The sequence below is a fragment of the Danio rerio genome, chromosome 20, assembly GCF_052040795.2.
Source record: "Danio rerio strain M-AB ecotype USA chromosome 20, GRCz13ab, whole genome shotgun sequence".
In the NCBI taxonomy this organism is placed as follows: domain Eukaryota; kingdom Metazoa; phylum Chordata; class Actinopteri; order Cypriniformes; family Danionidae; genus Danio; species Danio rerio.
Genome location: NC_141040.1, coordinates 30541491 through 30564205, shown reverse-complemented (window position 1 = coordinate 30564205; position 22715 = coordinate 30541491). Strand labels below are relative to the sequence as shown.

The 22715-nt window shown below is 34.4% G+C and overlaps 1 long non-coding RNA gene across 13 annotated transcripts in view; it reads left to right on the top strand.

Annotated features, from left to right (window-relative positions):
* Nucleotides 1-22715, top strand: part of LOC137488655 (uncharacterized) — an 81706-nt gene that overhangs the window by 54544 nt on the left and 4447 nt on the right. For 4 of the 13 annotated variants that reach the window (XR_015518441.1, XR_015518447.1, XR_015518446.1 and 1 more), the window contains 2 exons: nt 9921-10012; nt 20317-20889. The exons of 1 other annotated variant lie outside the window; for it this stretch is intronic. This is a non-coding gene — a long non-coding RNA (uncharacterized LOC137488655). Of the gene's footprint in view, nt 1-9920; nt 10013-20316; nt 20890-22715 lie in introns of those variants that run through there. 8 more of the 13 variants (XR_015518444.1, XR_015518440.1, XR_015518443.1 and 5 more) reach the window with 2 other exon arrangements.

Below are 22715 nucleotides of genomic sequence, written 5' to 3'. Positions count from 1 at the left end.
TGCTTATAATTTTTAAATAGTGTAAAACCCCTCTTGCTCTTATTCAAGAAAGCAGTGTCTCAAATAAAAAGCAATATCTCACAATGCCACACAATCATAAGACTGTAGCAATAAGTAAATCAGTAAATTAAGTAATAAATAAAATATTTAAAATATGTTGCATAGTAATAATAATATAATATAAATGTCAAGTTATTTAACGCTAGCGATAAAATGATTACAAAAATCTAAAACATTAAAAAAATCTAATTCAACATTACACAAATGGATATTAATTAATAAATCATCTAATTAAATCAAATAAATTAATAAATAATTGAATATATTTTGCTCTCCGAAAGCATCACAAACACAAACTGTTCAAAATCCTCAGTACTTAATGCACTGTCATGTGAGCTTGTCTATGAATTTTGGCTTGGCTCAGTTGACAGTAAATGAAGATGAAAATCTGGAAATTTAAATCTTGCAGGTATACCTTTTTATAGCAATGCTTTTATCTTTTTTTTAGACAATCCGGTTTTCTTGAAAAAAAAATGTGAATAGTGAAAAAAACAAGGTTTCCACAAAAAAACTAAATTAGCAGGACAATAATTTTCATCATTGATAATAATAGGTAATATCTTAAGCACCGGAAATTTTTGAATAATTTCAGATTTTTTACAAATTAAAGGAAATTTGGTGAACATTGCAAAAACAATAAATTAATTTTTGATTGGTAGTGTACAAAAAGAAAATAGATCTGTTCATGGAAACATTTAGATCATAATTTTTAAAAATAATAATTTATTATTTTGGGGCGAGGCAGCGTGGTGGTGCAGTGGGCAGCGTTGTCACCTCACAGCAAGATGATCGCTGGTTTAAGCCTTAGCTGGGTCAGTTGGCATTTCTGTGTGGAGTTTTATGTTCTCCCCGTCTTTGTGTGGGTTTCCTCTGAATTCTCCGGTTTCCCCCACAATCCAAAGACATGCGCTATAGGTGAATTGGGTGAAATAAGCTAAATTGTACATAGTTTACGTGTGTGAATGGCAGTGTATGGGTGTTTTCCAGTGATGGGTTGCAGCTGGAAGGTCATCCGCTGCATAAAACATATGCTGGATAAGTTCATTCCGCTATGGCGACCCCTGATTATTAAAGGGACTAAGCTGAAAAGAAAATAAATTAATATGTTGGGGTGACACAGTGGCTCAACGTTCACCTCACAGCAAGAAGTTAGCTGGTTTGAGTACCAGCTGGACCAGTTGGCATTTCTTTGTGGAGTTTGCATGTTCTCCCGTGTTGGCATGGGTTTCCTCTGGGTGATCCGGTTTCCCCCCGGTCCAAAGACTATAGGTGAATTGGATAAACTAAATTGTCCGTGTGTGTGTGTGTGTGTGTGTGTGTGTGGGTGAGTGTGTGTGTGTGTGTGTGTGTGTGTGTGTGTGTGTGTGTGTGTGTGTGTGTGTGTGTGTGTGTGTGTGTGTGTGTGTGTGTGTGTGTGTGAATGAGTATGTATGGGTGCTCCAACTGCATTGCAGCTGGAAGGGCATCTGCTGCGTAAAACATGTTGGAATAGTTGGCAGTTCATTCCGCTGTGGTGACCTCTGAAATAGAGACTAAGCTGAAGGAAAATTAATGATATGTAAGGTCAAAGCGGATATGTAAAGTAACTGTGAGCAAATATGATGCTAAAAAGGCATTACATGTCCAATAGGGGGCTGAATAGAGTTAAAAAGATTTAGTGAAGAGAAAAAAAGATTTAAATGCCAAACATTTTAAACTTTCCATTAGTCTGTCTTTGCGTGAGCAGTCAAGTGCAGCATTTTTTCCTGACACATTTATAAAGTAGCCAAGTTGATGTTTGCCGCCCGTGGTTGGGTTAAACACGTTGTTTTTCACGCTCAAGTGACTTCTAAATAGGTTTTTGGAAAATACAAGCTCATACCTGGTAACATAAACCTCTACGCATCCACTTGCACACGCTCATTCCTTTCTTGTCGAGCTTAACTCCAAATTGTTACATTTGTATATTTTTGCTTCTCCTGGATCACATGCTGTTACAAAATCAAGCATTAACACAAAAGGCCTTGACTGCTTTATGAGCCCAAGTCCTTTGAACCTGATGTTTTACCGTAGACACACACACACAATCACATATACACACGCTCTAGTTGTAATGCAGCGATAGCGTTCTGAATGGCAGATTAGCCCTTCACTTGGGCTTTTTGACTCTGGCGGTTTCTGTTTTTAAGTAAACTAATCTTTGGGCAAATACCCCGACCGCGTCTGAGGTCTTAATGTATTTAAAGAGCAAAACCTTACACATGCAGGCAAGTTTGAAGAGATCAAAGCCAGAAACACAATGTGGCAGATTTAGAGTGAGTCTCGCTCTCGTCGGGACGCTATTGTCTTGCTCTTTCTCTGCCAAAAGTTCTTTGAATTTCTCAGCAGTGTAAACCTCTTTTTGTTTAGCACAGGTTAACAGATGATATGCTCTTGAACATTGCCCCGCACCTCTCTCTCTCTCTCTCTCTCTCTCTCTTTCTGCTGTATATCGCTCTCTTTCATTTGCTTCTCTATTCAGAAAGACTTACACACCTACATCAAACAGCGCAGATTCATAAATGGATGCAGTTTTTGAGGTTGTTCGAATTAAGAGGCAATCCACCTGCAAACATCTTTTTTTTCTTGTTCCTTGCTTCTTCTTTTTTTTTGAAGTGGTTGTTGATGTGTGTAGGTGTGGCCCAGGTGTGTTTGCACACATATGTTTAGTGGAATGTGGCTAAATGTAACTCAATAACATAAAAAATATCAGCTGTGCCCTACTGTTTAATGCTCATCAGTAGGTTGCCATGGCTCTGGTGTGTTTAGGAAAGCTTTGGCTGATGTGATTTTAAATAGTGCACTATCCTCGCACACGTGGGTGTGTTTGCGAGCAAGACAGTTCATTTGTTTAACTGTGATTAATTAGAGAGACATTGACACTCCAAATGTGATGATAAGGCTGTCAATGGACACACACATACATACACACACTATAGTTTCCATTTCATCACTGTATCAGTGGGTGAGAGGATAATGAGAGGAGTATATTTGGTTAATAACACACCTGTGCAAAGCTATTATGATTATCAGATAACGGCTTCACGATTCTGTCAACGCACTTAGAGGAATGTCATTCTGGGACACTCTTTAAAAGCACAGGTCCATTTTAGAAATAAATATAATATAAATATATGGAGGAATGCAAATCGTAGACCACTAAAGAGATTCTGTTTGACTTTTCAAACCATTTTAATCAGATTTTGAGTTGAACTGAAAGTTGAAATGAATCGAATGTGCACCTTCACTTTGTGCGCTAGAATCACAGAGCTCATCTCTCAAAGGCCAAACTTTCTAAAAGATATCCAAATGTTTCAGATATGTGTGATAAATTTTAACTTTCACCATGTAATCTTAGTCATATGTTTGAATTTTGTTGCAAAACTATTGGATTACTTTCTTTAAAATAGTTTGTGATATTCTGGGGGTCAAGTTAGCTGTTTGCACTTTAAAAGTGATCTTTGGTGTTCCCTCTTAGTGTCAGCCTTTAAACCGGAGACACCCTGACATTGTGGCTTTTATTCTCGCTTGGCGCAGAACACTGTTGTCTTGGACCTCCCCACAACTCCACAATTTTAGTTTAAAAAAGCAGTAAAATCTTGACATTTTGAAGCAGTTTGAAGTCATTTTAGGTGTCAAATTATTTTAAAAATAGGTGTCAAAATGTTTTTAAAAGGTCCCCTGGTATTACTATATGTAGGAAATCTCAGTTATCAATAACTCACCTTTCACTTGTTTTATATCTCTTTGAGTTTCTTTTTCCGTTGAACACTAAAGAAGGTAATTTGAAGAAAGCTGGAAGCCTGTAACCATTGACATCTATAGCATTTGTTTTTTCTCCTGTATGGAAGTCAATGGTTACAAGTTTTCAGCTTTCTTCAAAATTATTTCGTTAGTGTTCAATAACTAAATAAAATAACTCATAAAGGTTTTGAACCATTTGAAGTTTCCCTATTTTTTCGTGTTGTGATGCAGTTCTTAGAGAAACAGAATTTTAAATGAGCAAACAATGTACTGTAACTCTTTTGTTCATGATACTGTTTGGAAAAAATATGGCTCATCTCAAATAGCAACTTAATTCCAAATAAGATAAAAGAAGTTTAACTTAGAAATTAGAATTATTCAACATACATATTAAGTCAATACTATCTTATTAAAATACAAAAAGATATTGAAAGTAATTGTTTCGTTTGTAAGCAACACCCAGAGTCCCTAGTTCACTTATTTAGCAATGCAGTTTTTTTAATTGGCTTTGGAAAGATTTTCTGTAATTGAGAATGTTGATTAAGATTTTTCCTTATTAAGGGTTAGTAAATAGTGAGAAAATTTTTATTTTCACGTGAACTGTCCCTTTATTATGATGTAAGTAACATATCTTACTGAAATATGTACAAAACTCATACACATTTCATTTTGGAATTTAAACCATTAAGTTGCGCTTAGCGAGCTGCTGTCACTGCCACTGCCCTATTTTTACTATGTTTTACTCTACTAAAATAAAAGACTGATACAATGCCACATGTTGTGGCTTTTGGTTGTAATTTTCAGTTGAAGAACAACAAGGACACTGTAGTTCTTGTTGACTCTCCAAACATATCGTTAATCATTGTAAGACATCATTTTATCTGGTTACTCCAAACTATGGTGTGCTAGAAGTTGTGACATATGTCAAGGTGTTGTCTGGCACGTTGTGATTTTTTTATTTTATTTATTTATTTTTTTTGTGGTATTGGCAGAGTAAGGGCTTCTTTCTGGCAAACTCATGATCATGCAGCTCAGTTTTGCTCTAAAGTCATTGTACTGCCCTTGAATAACCACACTGTCTTTTTCCAGAGCAGCTCTGATGTTGCCTGTGGGTTTTTCTTAGTAATTCCTCTGGAAGTTGTGGCTGAAATATTTCTTGGTCTATCTGACCTTGGCTTGATATCAAAATTTCTCTGAATTTTACACTTCATAATAGATTATTGAACAGTGCTGTTTGGTATTTCAAGGCTCTGGTTATCTTTTTATATCCTTTTCCATTTTTATAATGTTCTATAACCTTCACTAAAAATATGATTTAAAGAAGATTCCTTGGATTTGCTATTTTTAAGTTAAGTGGCTGTAAACAATTTATATGGGCTGTATTTAAACAAACAAATTAAGTTTAACATTGCTAAATTGTATGTGTTCGTTTAAAATCAACATAAATTTGCAACAATTTAGCAGACATAATTTTTATCAGTGTTGTTGCAGGTCTATCTGCTTTTTGTGGCTCAATATCTGGCCTATTCAGTCCAGTATGGGAGCAAACTAATTTATACATAAATTATAATTGCATTATAAAGCCACATGTGTGAGAAATTAACCTTTATTTGCACTTTAATCCTGTAAATGTCACCTTGTTTGTCTTTAACGAGGCCTAAATTTCAACTTTTGATCTGGCCTATTTGAGTAATTTCTGTTTTCATTACAGTTTAAAAAGGAGCCAAATAAAAAAGAAGAATAAAAAAGTTGCCCCACATCAGGCCTTATTCATGACAGTTGATTTATACATCATGTTAGTGCCTCCAAATAAATAATATTCTTGGCTCCTGCAGTGTTTTACATCTTAAGCACCATCCCTTAGTCTTTATTCTCTTAAAGTGCGTTTCTCATTATTATAATCGCTGTTTGTGTAAATTTACTGGCACCACTTGAAACAGTGCTTGTAAACAAACCTTGAGCATTTACAAAGCTATCGTTTTATCACTTCAGTCCTGCTTGTCGTCTTTTAAAGGATTACAGGAGGGTATTAAAGAGAAAAGAAAAAAAGTTTTCAATCACTTTTGTCCTCTTCTTTCTGTTTAAGCTCCTCAAGCAGAAATGACTGATAAAATCCACGTTTGAAGGAGGGTTGCCAAATTATTTCAAACTGCACAGTTGTTTGATTGTTACTATCATGTTGCGGAATATTCTCAAAACAGCTCTCCGGTGGTAATTAATATAAAATAAAAATATTATTCAGAAATTCAAGATAATTTTTTTTGTATTGTACTACTGATATAGAACAAGTTGCATGTTTTCACAAAAAACATAGACTCACCGGCCACTTTATTATGTACACCTGTCCAACTGCTCATTAACACAAATTTCTAATCAGCCCTTCACATGGCAGCAACTCAATGCATTTAGGCATGTAGACATGGTCAAGACAATCTGCTGCAGTTCAAACTGAGCATTAGAATGAAGAAGAAAGTTGATTTAAGTGACTTTAAAAGTGGCATTGGTTGTTGGTGCCAGACAGGCTGGTCTGAGTATTTCAGAAACTGCTGATTTCCTGGGATTTTCACGCACAACCATCTCTAGGGTTTACAGAGAAAAAGAGAAAATATCTGAAAAAGGGAAAATATCCAGTGAGCGGCAGTTCTGTGGACCCAAATGCCTGTTGATGCCAGACGTTAGAGGAGAATGGCCAGACTCAGTAACTCAAATAACAGTCTGAGGTATGCAGAAGAGCATCTCTGAAAGCACATTGCGTCCAACCTTGAGGCGGATGGGCTACAGCAGCAGAAGACCACACCGGTTGCCACTCCTGTTAGCTAAGAACAGGAAACTGAGGCTACAATTCACACATGCTCAACAAAATTAGACAACAGAAGATTAGAAATGCGTTGCCTGGTCTGATGAATCTCAATTTTATTGTGACATTCGGATTGTAGGGTCAGAATTTGGTGTCAACAACATGAAAGCATGGATCCATCTTGCCTTGTATCAACGATTTAGGGTGGTGGTGAGGGTGTAATGGTGTGGGAGACATTTTCTTGGCACACTTTGGGATCATTAGTATCAATTGAGAATTGTGTCAATGCCATAGCCTAACTGGGTATTGTTACTGACCACGTCCTTTATCATCCCATGTCCATCCCTTTATGACCACAGTGTACTCATTTCTTATGCCTACCTCCAGCAGGATAACGCGCCATGTCATAAACCGCGAATCCTCTCAGACTGGTTTCTTGAGCATGACAATGAGTTCACTGTAATTAAATTAACTCCACAGTCACCAGAACTCAATCCAATAGAGTACCTTTGGGATGTAGTGGAACAGGAGATCCGCATCATGCTATCAAGTCAATATGGGCCAAAATCTCTGATTAATGTTTCCAGTACCTTCTTGAATCTATGCCACGAAGGATTAAGGCAGTTCTGAAGCCAAAGGGGGGTCCAACCCGATACTAGTCAAAAAGTGGCCTGGTGACTGTATATGCTGGCTTATAATATAGCTGTGATATGGTACATTAGGGATATTTTTCAAAATAACTCTTCAATACAGTTGTTTATTACATACTGCAGAAAAAGAACATTTCTCTTTGTGTTTATTTACATTTCCATTAGCATTTTTTAAAATAAAGTTTGGAATTTCTATTTATTAATTTGTCCTAAGTTATCCAATGAGAGGGTCTTACCTATTTGCTTAGTTAAATCCAGGTGGAGGCTTTTTTGATGTACCTTTTCTGATTTTTATTAGTTAATAAGGCACATTCAAAGAAACTACAGTATATTAACATAAAAAAGAACACAAAAAAACATTCATGTCATACATGCAAATATTCACACAGGATCAGATTTAATAACAGCTCTGACAAGCTTCAAGGTTAGACCTGAAGCTCAAGGCCATGAGAAACATGAATCCCGAACATTATTGAAACACTAAGAAAACAGCCTTTCATACACAAAGCTTCCCTGAAATAGACACATACGCCATACGCACACATCGTATGCAAACATGGCCTGACAGACACAAGCCCTGACTGGTTTTATTATCAGTCAGCTGGCCACTGGCTGTCATTTTTCCAGTGCATAAAGCTTCAGCATGAAGTCAGTCATTATTATTCAAAGTCCTGTATAAATGCAGCTAATCAGAGGGAAAGATAAACACACACAGTGAAGCAGTGTGCTCGTAAAGTTATGTAAACATGCTGATTAGGGTAATGAGCGATAAGGATACGGGTGCTGAATTGATTTTGATTTCTTTGAATGATTTATATATTTATTACCGTAGGTCTGGCTAATAAATCGAGCACGGTCAAACCCATTTTCTTTTAAAAAAGCTAAACAAAAATCATTCTTTTAAAGCCTCCTATGTTAAACTTTACTTCAGTTGCTTTGGCTCTATTTGGTTTTTAATTTGTCTCAGATGTTTACATAACCCGACCCGTCTACACACTGACAGTGGGTGTGTTTTTCTGTCATGACTCAGTTAAATTCTCTTCTTCGCCGCACTTTTGTCAGATTAGTCATTTTATTAGTTGATTAATGGCACCCTAATTGTTTCCACCGCTGTAAACACAGTCACATTAACCTGTTCTGCATTCTAAAGGTCTCCCCTCTATCTAAAGCCAAAGGTTATGAACGACTTTATTCACCTCCTTATTTCCACACCAAAGAAAAACAGAGGACTACTAGTAGCTTCACACATAATCTTTTCTTGATATACAGCTAGTTTTTACTCTTTTGGAAGGTCTGATTCTGTTCAAAAAGTGATTTTAATTTTGTTCAGTTCAAATACGTTTGTAAACAAATCAGGTTACACAGAGAAACATGAACATTTGTGAAAATGTATTGGTTTTTTATTCATGAGCGTACTTTTGCCATTTCACCCATGAAGGTGCCAGTTCCAACAGGGTTTTGCCCTCAATCTACAGTACTGTAGTTCACAGCTTTCATCTTGTGGTAAAGTTGGCAGTGATTGATGACGGGAGATTTCAACATCGTAATTTGTACTAATTATATCTAAACAACGTCATTCCTATTATTCGATCTCCCTGCTGTCGATGGACCAATGTCCAGACACGTTGGCGACACTTACACACCAAAAAATGTTTAACGCAGCAGAAATTTTTAGTTAAACTTTATTTATTTTTATTTTGATATGACTTTATTTAGATGATTCACCTTAGATATTCTGTTGCCTGTAAGTAGCTACACTCTCAGAAATAAAGGTACAATAGTTGTCACTGAGGTGGTACCTCTTTAAAAGCTGCATTTTGTACTTAAAGGCTTCACATGAGCACCTAAACACAGCTGTCAAATCCAGTTCCTAGAGGGCCGCAGCTTTGCACAAGTTTGCTCCAACCCTTCTTCAACAAACTTATCTGTAGGTTTCAAACAAGCCTGAAGCACTCAATTAGTTTGATCAGGTGTGTTTAATTAGGATTAAAGCTAAATGGTGCAGATGTGCGGCCCTGTGACCTAAAGGATTCATCCTGGTACCTTAAGTTTCGTGTTAGTCCCTAGGCTCCATATTTTACCTTAAAGCTCATTATTAGTACCTAAAAACTAAAAAATGTACCTTTTGAAAGAGTATCACCCCAGCTACAGCTTTTATTTTGGAGATTGTACATGTCTCATTACAATATAAGTAGAGTATTAGTTAACTGTTAGGTTTGGGTACACTGAAAAAAAAAATTTTGAAAGATGATTCCTTGGATTTACTAAATATTTTTAAGTGGTTGTAAACAATTTATGTGAGCTGAATTCAAACAAACAAATTGAGTTGAACATTACTAAATGTTTGTTTCAATTCAGGATATATAAAGGGTTTGAAACAATTTTGCAGAACTCATTTTTTGTCACCTATGGTGACACAGCAAATCAGATCTACTACTATTTATTAACATTGCTTTATGAATTTGTGAATTACTTGAATTTGTGAGCACAGAATGTGTTTAATCAGAGCACACTTTATAAAACTTTGTTCGAAAATGTGTATTTTTTTAAAAATGCAAAGGAGGAAGTGCAGATAATTCATTCATTCATTCATTCATTCATTCATTCATTCATTCATTCATTCATTCATTCATATTCCTTTGACTTGACAGAATGACCGCCAACTTATCCAGCATATGTTTTACACAGAGGATGCCCATCCAGTTGCAACCCAGTACTGGGAAACAGAAGTGCTGATCTAAAAGTAAAAATTTCTTTGTTCATTTTCAGATTGTATTTGAATCCTAACAGGTGTAATGGTTTGTTTAATTGTTTAACCCCGCTTTCTTGTATTTATGGGGTGTTTTTGTTCATTGTGTGGCTCTTTCCCACTTTTTAATTTAATTAAAAAAACATTTTTTTGACCCCCATGACATGAACTAGCATAGAAACACAATAGGTTGTCTGAAATAAAAGGTTTGTTATCAGATATTAGACAATCTACTTAGAATGACTGAGCTGAATTTTTCAGCAGCTTTTTTTCGAGCAGAGAAAATTAGGATTTACAATAAATAATTTTTATTTATTGCTGTATACTTGCAAAGTTACAACAGAATGTCTAAACAAGGACCAATAAAATGAAGTCGATTTTGGCAAAGTGACAGTTTCTGGCTCCTGGGGGGGGAAACTGTGTTGTTTAGAGCGATTTGATTTGATGTTTATGGGTCTGGGTGGCAGGATAACTTAATGTGTATGTTTGTGCTTACATGCAGAAATGAGCATTTACAGGAAGTTTATTGTCGCTACATCTAGCCTTTATTGTGTATCTGGGATCGGCTCCTGTTTAGGTAATAACTCACTGTGTAATCCTGAAGGCAGATGATTCGTTCAGTGGAGCAGCCTTACACGCACACATGCATACATTCAGCTCAACTCTCTCTCTCTCTCTCTCTCTCTCTCTCTCTCTCTCTCTCTCTCTCTCTTTCTCTATCTCTCTCTCTCTCTCTCTCTCTCTATCTCTCTTTGTAATTTATTTCCCTGAACACACACTCACTCACCCTTTCACTTTGGGATTAAGCTGAACTGTGGCATAATCCACTTTCTTTGTATTCGCTGGTGTCTTTATCCAAAACACAAAGACATGACAGACTGCATGCAAATGCTGCGTGTTTGTCATATGATATGCATTGCTGTATGTGGTTGGAAGTGTAATTTAAAATTTAGTTAATAACCGTAAAGCGATAGTTCACTTTAAAATGTAGATTTGCTGTTAATTTACTCACCCTTAGGCCATCCGAGATGTTTTTCTTTTCTTCAGTAGAACATTTAAGATTTTTTCATGATTTAAAACTCGCAGACATTTGACTGAATAGAATATGCGTATTTTTTTGCTGTTCGGGAAAGGGCTCTGAGCTCGGAAAGACACCCTAACTCATGTTATTCCCCAGTGTTATGCTAGCTACTTAAAAAATGTAGTGAGCTAAGCTATTAGCCACTCTACTTAAAATGTTGCTTGACTACACTAAAAGCTACCCTTTGGGAAATATAGCAAGCTAAGCTAAAAGCTACATGGCTGAGCCACTTTTTTGCAATTTTCCTTTTTAAATCGAATAAAACTGTAAATGAGGCATAATTGTTCAGTTCAGTTATATATTGCAAATGATATGCTGTACCAAACAAAAACAAGCTATAGTATATACCAGCAAAAACAAAAAGTCCAATAAAACCAAGTGTTACACATTTAAAATATTAGTAATTTATAGTAAAGGGAAATATTTAGCAATAAGCATTGTATATATATACAATGTGTGTGTAAAAATGGCCGTAAAAATGTATATACTGTAAAAAAAAGGCCGTGATTTCAATGGTAAAGAAACTGTAAAAATGCTACAGTACAAATCCGTAACCTGGCTAACAGTATATTTCCTTAATATATACGACGAATTACCGTAAATTGACTTTCCCAGAATTCCCTGCATGGCACATCACTTTTTATGCATTTTGTTGACATTAATATGGATCTTTTTAGTTGTTTCCCCATCAGTTATGTACATTAGAGATTTATGTTACATCTAATGTTGATAAACAATGTTTATTTCATGACTTTAATTTTATGCGTGTTACCATACTGGTGTTTAGTAGCTGTGTGAATGACACTGAGCACCTTCTATATGCTGATACTCTTTTCTGCTTGTGGGAGAAGTTGATTGTGATGAGCATTGGCTCATTATGTAACTTCCTCATCTCCACCTGCATGTGGGTGTGCTAACGTGTCTAACTGTGTAACAAAAGATGGGTAAATGTTGGTCATTTAAAATACAAACATATTACCTCTATAAATTTATAAAATACGGAAGTTTAACGTAAAAACGAGAAATTACTTTTATGGTTTGTGCCGTGTTTTTAACGGTAAAGTACTGGCAAACACAGCTGCCGGTTTTTTACCGTAAAATTTACAGACTAATTTTTACAGTATATATATATATATATATATATATATATATATATATATATATATATATATATATATATATATATATATATATATATATATATATATATATATATATATATACGGCAGCTGTGTTTGCCAGTACTTGTGTGTGTGTGTGTGTGTGTGTGTGTGTGTGTGTGTGTATTTACAACTCATCAGTAGTGAATTAAATAATGTAGTATCATTAGTAAATATCATGACTTAGTAGTGATTACCATAGTATAATTTAGTCTTTACAACAGTAAACTGTGTGTCATATATATATAAAGACATTTATATATGAATTGAGTTGGCTAAATTGTTCGTAGTGTAAGAGTGTGTGTGTCTGTGGATATTTCCCAGAGATGGGTGCTGGATAAGTGCTGGATAAGTTGGCGGTTCTTTCCACTGTGGCAACCCCGGATTAATAAAGGGACTAAGCCGAAAAGAAAATGAATGAATATATACATATATGGGTATTCCCCAGTGATGGGCTGCAGCTGGAAGGGCATCCACTGCGTAAAACATATGCTGGATAAGTTGGCAGTTTATTCCTCTGTGATGTCCCCAGATTAAAGGGACTAAGCCGAAAAGAAAATGAATGAATATATATATATAACTCCTCAGTCGGCTTTCTATCAAGCAAATTTCTCCTTTTAGCCTAATTGTTTGGCGACGTCATAGACCAGAGAGAGAGGTGGCAGTAACACACCAAAAAGTTTGTTGTTGGCCACCGTAGAACAGGTAGAAGAAGAAATCATCATTCTCATCATCATAATAATTTACTTTCATTGGCCAGACATCAACCTCAAAGCTCCGTGAATGTCAGTGCTGTCACTTATTGGTCCGTGATCGGTAAATGTAGCTTGTGTGGATACTACAGCACTGCTTGACTAAAAAAATAAGAAAAGCTATTTGATTTATAAAATAGTGATGCTACCGCCATGCTACTGAGAAATGTAGTTAGGCTAGTAGCGTGAGCTGCGTGACTACTTGTAGTGACGCCACTGCCCAACACTGTTATTCCTCTTACCAGGATAGAGCGAGTTAGGGTCAGAGCGCAATGTCTAGCCGACATCGCTGCCCCTTCAGATTTAAGTATGTATCAGGTTTAATAGAGTGGAGTTGGGGTGGTGGAGGGATGCTGAAGTCTAGAGAAAACAGAGTAATGACGTGTTAGACTATTTATAGGGGTTTGGTCTTGAGCTGGTTTGATAATAGAATGATTGTCAAAGATGAATTAGCCTCATCGAAAACTTATCCAGCTTCTCCTGAAATTTGTTTATAAAACATCACTTAGAACCTCTGGTCCTTAATGATTCATAATTACAAGTGATAGTTACTGGCACTTTCAGATTCAAAAAAGAGAAAAAAAAAAACACAGAACAAAATATTATGACTACTGATGACATATTCATGAAGTGAAATGATCAGAATCTGAACATTATATAGATTATTATTTTTATTTTAATCTTTCATTCACTATCAAATTGAGCTCATGCACATGTATGTAATCTTACTTTTTCATGAACATTGCAGCATCCAGGATAAAAAACAAGTACATTTTTGATAAACAACTCAACATACACATAGATGGGTGAAATGTCTCTTTAAGTATATTAAAAATATATAAATAACATAATATTAATATGAATTCATCCATTCAACTTTCTTCGGCCTTTATTCATCTGGGATCACCTCTGCAGAATGAACCGCCAACTTATCTAGCATATGTTTTACACAGCGGATGCCCTTCCAGCTGCAACCCAGTACTGGGAAATATTCATATACACTCATTCATACATACACACACACACACACACACACACACACACACACACACACACACACACTACGGCCAATTTAGCTTATCAATTCACATGTACGGCATGTCTTTAGACTGTGGGGGAAACCGGAGCACCCGGAGGAAACCCACACTGAAAAAAAATATTCAGAAATGATTCCTTGGATTTACTAAATTTTTTTACGTTAAGTGGCTGTAAACAATTTATTTGGGCTGAATTTAAACAAACAAATTAAGTAGAATTTTATTAAATTTAATTTGTTTGTTTAAATTCAACACATTCAATAATTCACAAATTCATAAAGCAATGTTAATAAGTAGTAGTAGATCTGATTTGCTGTGTCACCATAGGTCTACATATTTTCTATGTGTAAGCAGAATATATGATGATGTTTAAAATATTATTACAATATCATAGAATATAATTTTTTTTCATAATATTGCTGGCCTACATTCTATCGAGTCTGTTTTAATCTACATATTCAACCAGTATGTTGTTATTATTACAGTTGAATCTAATGTTACTGCTTGGGTTAATTGGTTCAATTTCAGTATTTAAAAAAGTAAAACAACTCTGACATAAAAAGAGAAAATTGCCCAAATAAAATTCAGGGACCGAATATAGTATAGTCCCTCAATAAAAAGGTTCATCTTTCACTCTACATCTCGGGTTATTAAAACTACACTGAAAGTGTAAAAAAAAATTTAGCTTATCAATTTACCTGTACAGCATGTCTTTGGACTGTGGGGGAAACCGGAGCACCCGCAGGAAACCCACACTGAAAAAAAATATTTAGAAATGATTCCTTGGATTTACTAAATTTTTTTACGTTAAGTGGCTGTAAACAATTTATTTGGGCTGAATTTAAACAAACAAATTAAGTAGTGTTTTATTAAATTTAATTTGTTTGTTTAAATTCAACACAAATAAATTGTTTGCAACAGTTTTGCAGACATAATATATTTCAGTGCACACAACACGGGGAGAGCATGCAAACTCCACACAGAAATGCCAACTGACCAGCTGGGACTCAAATCAGTGATCTAATTGCTGTGAGGCGACAGTGCTAATCTATCATCAATATGAATATAATAAATAATTTCTGAAATACCTAGATTTTTTTTTTGTTCAATTTTTAGATTTACAAGATTGTTTATGTCTCGTCATTTTGACTGGAGGTGCCAGATGGATTGTATCGTGCAATCAATATATATTCACACTATTACTGTATATATTGTAATCACCTTTAATGGGTTCTACCTAAGTTAATTCAACTTCAGAATGATGATCTTTACCACAGGACTATAATTTACTAAAACTTTCGCTGCTGTTCATTATCAGCAATCACTTTCATCAAAAGTCAAGTAAGCAATGATGTCAGGTCATTATGTAGAGCACGGGAAACACTTGCTCATTTGAAAGCTGTGGTTACTTTAACAGACTCAGACGTTTCCAATGAAAAGAGTAAGGAGACACTTTCTGAAACATTAGAAGGATTATAATGAACAGCTCACAAACTGAAAAATAAAGATTCTGTATCAACAGCTTCCATGGATAAAAATTAACATTCTTGTAGTTTTCTACTGCTCATAAGATTTATAAGTGGTCTTTTATTGTATTGTGTTGTGTTTTGATTTGGTTTAGTTTAATTTAGTTTTGTGTTTTGCTTTGTGGTTTGGTTTGGTTTAGTTTTCTTTTGTTTTGTGTTGTGTTTTGGTTTAGTTTAGTTTTCTTTTATTTTTGTTGTTTGTTTTGTTGTTTAGTTTTTAGTTTTGGTTTGGTTTGGTTTAGTTTAGTTTAGTTTAGTTTTTTGTTTTGTTTTGTGGTTTGTTTAGTTTTTGTTTTGTTTTGTGTTTTGGTTTAGTTTAGTTTTGTTTTTTTGTTTGGTTAGGTTTAGTTTAGTTTTCCTTCAGTTTTGTTTAGTTTTTTTTTTGTCAGTTTTTTGCTTTGTTTTGGTTTATTTAATTTTATTTTCACCAAAAGGTTATTTTGGAAACTTAAAACATTGCACAAAATATTATTTTAAAATATAATATAGCATATGTTTCACACAGCAGATGCCCTTCCAGCTGCAACCCATCACTAGAAAACACCCATACACTCTCAATCACACACATACACTACGGCCTATTTAGCCTACCCAATTCACCTACAGCACATGTCTTTAGACTGTGGGGGAATCCGGAGCACCCGGAGGAAACCTACGCAAATACGGGAGAACATGCAAACTCCATGCCAACTGACCTGCTTGCTGTGAGGCAATTGTGCTACCCTCTGTGTGTTGCCCATAATATAATATAATATAATATAATATAATATAATATAATATAATATAATATAATATAATATAATATAATATAATATAATATAATATAATATAATATAATATAATATAATATAATATTGTTTTGGGATTCTGTTTAGATGTATTGTTTTGGAAGTTTTGGGGGAAATCATAAAGTTAATATTTTGGTATCGCAGCCAAAACATCTTTTTTTAAACAACATAACATAACATTACATTACATAACATAACATATATTTAGTATGCTTTTTTCATTTTACCACGAAAAATGAAAAGGAAATGCATGCACACATGGCGTAAACATAAATCACAGCTCATAAAATTAATTGCAGCCTGAGTTTTATATGAACAAGTTTCTATGAAAGAAAAAATCTTACACATGCACTCAGTGTTTGGAACAACAAACATGTAATTTAAATCCCGAAGCTCAACAACATGTGACAGTTTGTCCAGGACAGAGCCGGAATGAGCCACAAACACCTCGAACAAAGACCAGGAGCTTTATATCAGCGAGAGACATCTTATCTCAGCATTCAAATGCGTGTTTCATGAGTAACGATTCAGTTTAAGACACGCTAGCTGCCCACACCCCCTGTAATTATTGAAGAGACGTTGGAAAAAAAAAGAGGCAGAGTGAAACCGAGAGAAGCAGAGATGGAATGAATTGGTTGAGAGGAAGAGCAAAAACAGACGTTTGCAAATCTCGGAATGTTTTTAGTTTGATTGTTAATTGTTTGGTTGCAGCTGATCATGTTGTCTTTGAAACAAGTGGCACTGAATTGAACTGCCGTGCATTGTTTTGAGGGAGTGAATTAAAGTGTATTTAGGAGAGGGAAAGTGCGAGGCCGTGTTGCGTGTATGACACACAGTGTTGGAATGTGGGCCGCAGGCTCTGTACAGCCATCTATGTGAACTTTTGTAAACAAACTTATAGCAGGAGAGCAACCAGACCACACACAAACACACGCACATTACCATATAAACACTGATATGAAAGCAGTGCGAGTATGACTGATGGAAACAAGTTTTTAGAAAGACAATGGAGATTCAACATAACCTTTAGAAATCTGAAATCTGATGCTGATAGTATTTGCATGCTAGCTGTTGTACACATTGATATATCAGCACAACATACTTATAGACCTTTTAAACAAAATTGACGACAGTCAAATTTGATTGTTTTATTTAAATCTCTTAATTTTATTGTTATTTTCGTTTCATGACCATCTTTTATCATTTCTTTTTGAATTTTAATATTAGTCATTATTAAAAAATACAAATTATTAAAATGGTATTATACTGTATTATACTGTATTAACAGAAATCCCATACACACTCTTTTTGACAAAAATATTGTTTTATTTGAATCTTTATTTTAAATTTAATTTGATTATGAAATACAAAATAGATCAAATGTTACTGCTAAAACGTTTTTATTAACATTTTTAAAAGCTGTTTTGCTGTTATGTGTTTTTAAATGCAAAAATAGTTCTTTATGGGTGGAGTTTTGGGATTGTCTGTAATAATCATTACCAAAACAAACCATTGATGTCTGTGGTATGTGCTCATTCTAACACGCTGTTAAACGTGTGTGTGTGTGTTATTGTGTGTGCTGTTGTTTAGTTATTGATTCTCTGGTAATCATAACTGTGACTAATGTATACCTGGAACAACATTACCCCAACAATCCTGTTCCTACTGTACTTATGAAACGTATTAGGCAATGCAAATCATTTCCTGTAAAGGCCAAGGGAAAAGAGTTGAAGATAATTAAAGCAATGGAGAAGATTGATTCTCAATTTACATAGTCCCACATTGTCCTTTAATCTAATTCTACATCTAAGCACACACACACATACACACAGGTTCTGTTAAGCATAGCACACCAAATTATAAAGCGTGAGCATCTTACATTTCCAAACTGGTGTAAAAGAGAAAGTTTAAAAAATCTACTTCATTTTTGCTTCCAGTTTTATGATAAACCTGTTTATGATAAACAGGTTTGCAGGATCTGTTGCTGCATGCTTATTAAATTCAACATAAAGGTAATGAGAATCTTGATTTGGTTATTAGTTAGTTGGTAAATACTATACATTTATAAAGAGCTAAAGTCCAATCCCCGGTGGATACAACAAACCAGAAAACGTGAAAAGTTAATGCAGTGAACAAACCCATAACTTTGCTTTGGTAAGCCTTTCTCTGCAAGCTTGTGAAAAAAGTACCACACAGATATTGTCATCCTAGTAATGTAGGAAGGAGATTATAACATTATTACTGTCCCTTAATTTACATGTTATTCATTCTGGAAGCGATAAAGATGTACCAGTTATAACACTATAGAAATGGTTTGTGCAAAGCAGGCTGCACAGATGAGCACAAAACACTATTTAGTGCAGAATAGATCCCTCCCAGAGTGAACTGCAGTAGTCCATTAGTAATGTTAAATCTCTGTTAGAGCTGGATTTAATGTAACAGTGAAAAAAATAGATTACTAAAAATTATATTAATGCAGTTATTAAATAACAGATGTCTCCATAGACTCTTAACGTCCAAACCAAGTGAGGTTATATATATAAAACATACTATATATTTTCACAAAATATATTCTTGCCAGACCTCTTTACCAGTGAGGGTCAGTTCAACACTGTTTCTGAAAAAAATGGTGAAAATAAAGTAGGAAAGCCTCATATTAAAAAGACGTTTTAGGCAACCTCAAGTAAAGTAAAATGTGTATCAAATGTCCTTTGTGCCGACTACCGTTAGAATTTTAAATACTGGGTTCTAAGTATGAAGTATGAGAATATGTAAATAAAGAGGAAATGTATGAGAATATGTATGAGGTTTTAAATAGAGTTTTTAGTGTGATATATGTGATGACATTGAATGTATAGGTGTTGTCTGTTATTCTGTGATGTGTGTAATGTGAACGGTGATGTGATTGTGTGGTGAAGCCAAAGATAAATTTCCACTTGTGGACAATAAAGTAAAGTAAGCAAGGTAAGCTGTCACTTATGGCCTCAGAAAATCAGAGGACCCTAAATAAATATCTAAAAGTGTAAATTATATATAACTTAATTTTCTAGCATATTTTGTATGATGAGAGTCTAAAAAATAAGTTTAATGTTTATTGCATCTGCACAAATTTGTTAATTTTTAGTTGTGAGTCCATTTTAAGAAAACAAATCATTTCAACAGTTTTACAAGATGCTTTATATGTTATTATTATTTTGCATTAAGACAAAATGTTGAAGGAGATTGAGTGGCATTAAATAAATCCATTAAAAATAAATTCAAGCACAAAAGGTACATTTCAGAACTTTTGGGCCCAATGGCCAGAATTGCTTAGGGCCCCCAAATTACTAAATTCCAAGATATGTTCTGAATGTGCTTGTTAACATGATTTGTGCCTAAAATTATCATTTATGAATGCGTATTTATTGTTCTCTACATAGTCAGGTGAATGATTTTTAACATTTTTAGTAAAGATAAGAGAATTGTAATGTTTATTTGCAGCATATAGAACAGAGCAGTAGCACACTAGTCGATAAGTTTAATCAATTTTTATTCCAAAACAGCTAGCTGGCATAAATGAATGTATCCACTAACTGTTCAGAAAGGTCCTGGTGCAGTCTAGAAGTTGTCACCTTTTACCCTTCATCATTTATCAGACAGCAAGTTGAGCATGTAAGACTTTTTTTAGCTTTTCCCTGACATTTTGGATACGCAAATCAATTGTTTTGCGGTTTTTGGCTAGTCAGAATAATGTGTAAAGGCTCCACCCTCCTCTGGAAGTCAGCAGCTCATTTGAATTTAAAGGAACAAGCTCAAAAATGCTCTGGTTTGATTACATGCTATAATAAAGGATGTTTGGGGTATTCTACAGTAACTTCAATTAACATATTTTTGTCTGAGGAAAATTACTTTATATGTTATGAAAAGAGGCATGATATGCCTCATTTAATAGCTTTCCTGTCTGTTTTCCCTCAGGTCTCACATACACACACTCACCAAGCTAGAGAACATTGTGTCATCAGCACCTCCATGTCCTGTTGTATGTTCCTATAACCTGCACCACAGGACTTCTTTCATGATATGTCGGAAGATCTACAGAGTGATGACATTTTCGTCCTTGATATGTCCTGTTTGTTTCATTTCTGCCATGCTTTTGACTATTCAGCAAGCATTCATCCCATGTTTGTGTGTGTATGTGAGAGAGCGCAAGAGAGACTGTGCATGTGTGCATGCGTGTGTGTGTTTGACATCCTGTAGGTGAATCAAAGTTCAGATGTTGTCTGGAGTGAGTGCAGAAGGTGAGAGAGTGGGTTGACACATCAGTCAGGTTTATATTGGCATTAAAATACCCAAGTGATTTACACAGAGTGGGTGGAGATAAGATCTCACTCTGACAGAGAGAAAGAGAGAGACGACGATGCCACATGAACAGACTATTGAATAGCTAATATTTATCACAAGCATTGCTAACATCAGTAAACATAAAAAACACTTCAAATCGTTGCTTTTTTACATTATACTGTATCCAAATAAATTTAAAAAAACTAATACTATTTTGTTTTTTTTAAACTAAAGTCTATTTTGTTACCTGAAGAAAGCATAACCTGACACTACATGGAATGAAATATAAACAAGTGTTAATATATATTCCTTCATAAAACTGAAACCATTTCTGTGTAATGAAATAAAACAATCATTACCTGAAATAAAATAAATTATTAAATGATAGTTATTTTATTTAATTATTATAAACATCATCATCATGATTATTATTATGGCAATAACAAAATTGTACTTTTACCATTACTGTTGTTGTTGTTATTATAAATAATATTTTAAATACACAATACAAAAGCAATTTTTATTCTCAATTAAATTGAAATGTTATATATAAGTGTTGAAATATATATATATATATATATATATATATATATATATATATATATATATATATATATGATACATAGCGATTAGAAGAACTAATTGAGTGTTTGTGTGTGTTTATCACATATATTTACATATTTGCATTTATTAAAAAGTTATTAAATGTTTAGAATATGCCCAATGGTGTATTAACATTGTTAAATAAATTGTGTGTTATACAATTGTTTAAATTTTATAAATAGTAATTTAATTATTAGCCTAAAGTTTTTCCTTAACTCACATCTTGCAGAAAATACAAATATTTTATTTTGTTATTTAAGGATACATGCTGTTTGTTACATGTGTATTTGCAGCTCAGTAGAACTACATCACGAGATATGTTAAAATGAAGGATCCTCTATAGGCTTTATGCAGTCGTTGAGCTGGTAAAAGCAGTAGGACGGTCGGTTACCCCTCCTGTCCTCCTCTGTCTCTGCAGTACAGGATGCCTTTCATCCACCCTTTCCAAGAGGATCAAAGCCCGTTAAAACTGACCCCGATGTATTTTTCTCTCACACACACGTAGTTTCCTCTGTCAGGTACCCCTTTTATCCACACAGTGGAAATGAGCCCTTATTTCCTTTTTAATGCTCTGCTCATTACTCACGTACGCACTTCTGCGATTGGTCTATACATTTTAATGAATATCCTGTCAACCTCAAACTAAACCTATTTACTCTGAGCTTCCGCCGGCTCGTAAATTCAGTGCAGCCGCAGTAAACAGGTTAGCTTTGCTTCTGTAAATATACTATTAATAATCTTAATAACATGCCTAGTTTTTACTAAATGTATATCACATTACTGTGCGATATTTCTCTGTCACACAGATACCGAACCAATCACTCATATTTTATATATTCTAGCAGAATATACAAGTCTTCAGAAGAGCATGATTGAGAATAACTGCTTCTTCAGCGCCCCCATCTGTTCACGTGCAGAATATACAGATCCTTTTTATTATTTATTTGCAAATTACAACAATAGACATGCAAGGAACGTCCGAATACGCACACAATCACCAGATTGAACTCAAGAACTGACAAACAGCCTAACTAATTAGCTAAATAAATATATTGATTATAGTTAGTGTTTTTTTACACATATGGTCATAGATATTTGCAGTCAAAAGAAGGTATTATATTATGTCTATTTTATCATGTAATGTTTTAACAGCTCCATTGGTGTTGCTTTTTTAGTGATATTGAATTTCTGTTAGCAGGTCGCAAGACAACCTCAAAACTTTGCCACAATAGTGCTATCCCAAAAATACATACAAAACAAAGTCATCAAAAATATCTTGCTATATATTGTGCTGTAAAATACATCAAAAAACACCTTATTTTAACATTTTCTCTTTATATATCCAGTGTTGTGCAAATATTGATGCTAAATGTAAAATATTTTTAGCTAATTGTTCTTTTAAAAAGTAGGAAAACTTTAAGTTTAGCCAA